The sequence below is a fragment of the Penaeus japonicus genome, unplaced genomic scaffold (genome assembly GCF_977035675.1).
Source record: "Penaeus japonicus unplaced genomic scaffold, GWHDUDI00000001_assembly GWHDUDI00000026, whole genome shotgun sequence".
Classification (NCBI taxonomy): domain Eukaryota; kingdom Metazoa; phylum Arthropoda; class Malacostraca; order Decapoda; family Penaeidae; genus Penaeus; species Penaeus japonicus.
Genome location: NW_028234428.1, coordinates 738,171 through 740,670, shown reverse-complemented (window position 1 = coordinate 740,670; position 2,500 = coordinate 738,171). Strand labels below are relative to the sequence as shown.

The window sequence follows — 2,500 nt, the reverse complement described above, 5'->3', positions numbered from 1 at the left end:
GATGATTGTATTGAAAATGGTGATACTATGATTGTTATTAGTAATACTATCAATGATGATGGTGATGATGATAATGATAATGATAATAATAACGATGACGATAACGATTATAATTATGATGATGATAATGATAATAATAACGATAACGATAAAAATATAATTATGATAATGATAATGATAATGATAATAATAACGATAACGATAAAGATTATAATTATGATAATGATGATGACGACGACAACCACGACCACGCAATTGGCAGTTCAGTCATTGCTCCAAAGTCATCGCCGGTCACACGAACCGAACCGGCCCAGTTACGCAACCCGCTGCACCAATATCTATGTCAAATACGGGGCGAAGCTGCCATGCATATTACAGCGTGCGTGGTCATGCAAAAGGGATAGAGTTGATGACGACCTCTCCCGTCATGCGAAACCCGTACCCCGTGACGCCAATTTCTGAGGCCGAACCGACGGCACGAAACGCAACAACAACAACGGAAGTGGCGGCGCTGGCTCAGCCGGGGTCGGCGGACACGCGGGACGCTTCGGAAATGGAGGGTCGGAGGGGGGGGGGGGATGACCTCGAAAGTGGTCATGAGGAGGAGGAGGGGGAGGGGGGAGGAGGAGGAGGGGCGGCGGGGGGGGATGACATCGAAAATGGTCATGAGGAGGAGGAGGAGGAGGAGGGGGGGGGGGGGAGGACATCAGGGGGAGTAGGAGGAGTTGGGAGGAGGAGGGTAGGAGGGAGGAGGAGGGTGCCAGTTTGGATAGCCTGGAGGAGGGGGAGGGGAATGGAAGGAAGAGGAGGAGGAGGAGGTTCGGTGGGGAGAGGGGGAGGAGGAGGATAGGAGGAAAGGGGGATGGAGTTAGAGGAGGAGGAAGAGGAGGAGGAGGAGGGGAGAGGGAGAGGGGGGAGGGGGGAGGAGGAGGAGGAGAGAGGTGGTAGGAGGGAGGAGGAGAGAGAGGAGGATGAGGGGGAGGAGGGAGTGAGGTGTGTGAGTGGAGGGGGGTGAGGGTGAGGGTGAGGGTGAGGGTGAGGGTGAGGGTGAGGGTGAGGGTGAGGATGATGATGATGATGATGATGATGATGATGAGGAGGAGGAGGAGGAGGAAGATAAAAAATAATATGATGAGGCTAATGATTTACTATTATCACCATCATCATTATTACTATTATTATCATTATTATTATCACCCACCCTACCATCACCATTATCATTATTAGTGCTATTACCATTATGATTACAATAATAATAACAATGGTGATAAGCCCTTGGAATAATAATAACAATGGTGTTGAGGATTATCATTTTTACCCTAGAAGTAATGATTATTATCATCGGTATCATTGTACTAAGCAAAATCCTTATAATCATGATTAATTAATATGGTCATTTATTCACTATCGTAAATTAACATTCTTGTCATCAGCATAAGTAATAGTAGTGTTATTAGCAGAGGCAGGATTATCATCGGCATCATAATCATAATTATCATGATTATTTCATTATCATTATTATCCTCAGAACTATTCTCTCTCCCTCTCTCTCTCTCTCTCTCTCTCTCTCTCTCTCTAATCTCTCTCTCCCTCTTTAAGACCCTCTCATCCTCTCCCTTCCTGCATCCTCTCCTCTCTCCCTCCAAAGCGGGTCCCCGCGAAATCATCTCCCTCTCGGAGAATCCTCTCCCTCTCTCTTCTCTTTCCTCTTTCTCTTTCTCTCTCTCTCTCTCTCTCTCTCTCTCTCTCTCCAACTCTAATCTCATCATTCTCTCATTTGTATCTACTCCTCTCTCTGCCCTCATTCATGTGTCATAGTCTCTGCCGATTACTCTATCCATCCATCTCCCTCTCCTCCTCCCTCCTCTCCTTGCTCCCCTGCGTCTCTCTCTCTCTCTCTCCTCTCCCTCTCCCTCTCCCTTCCCTCACACTACACTCCCTCCTACTCTCCCTCTCCCTCCCTCTCTCTCCCTCCCCCTCTCTCTAGCTCTCCTTCCCTCCTTCTCCCTCCCTCTCTCTCCATCTCCCTTTCCCCTCCCCCCTGCCTCTCTAGCTCCATCTCCCGATCGGGGGCCATTCCCCACGCTCTCCTCATTTACTCCCTCATCGTCCACCTCTCCCCTCCTCTTCTCCCTCTCCCTCCCCCTCTCTCCCTCTCCCCCCCCTCTCGCTCCCTCTCTCCCCCTCTCTCCTCTCTCCTCTCTCCCTTTTCCTTCTCTCGCTCAAAGATCTCTCTCTCTCTCTCTCTCTCTCTCTCTCTCTCTCTCTTCTCTGCTACCGGTCCAGCAATATTACAAACTTCTCATGTATGTCTCTCTCTCTCCTCCAATTCTCGCACAATTTGTTCCTGCGCAGAATACGAAAGTGAATGAAACTCGCCCTACTTACTCGTTCAAGCAGGAGGGGGGAGGGGGGGTCGGTGGACTTAGGGGTAGAGGGGGTAGAGGGGACTTAAAGTTATGACGAGAGGAGGGATGGGGAAGGGGGGAGGGGGGAGGGG

At 49.7% G+C, this 2,500-nt stretch overlaps 1 protein-coding gene across 1 annotated transcript in view; it reads right to left on the bottom strand.

The window, feature by feature from the left end:
• LOC122261895 (cGMP-dependent protein kinase, isozyme 1-like) overlaps window positions 1–2,500 on the bottom strand; it is a 221,825-nt gene that overhangs the window by 100,675 nt on the left and 118,650 nt on the right. The gene's annotated exons all lie outside the window — the stretch shown is intronic.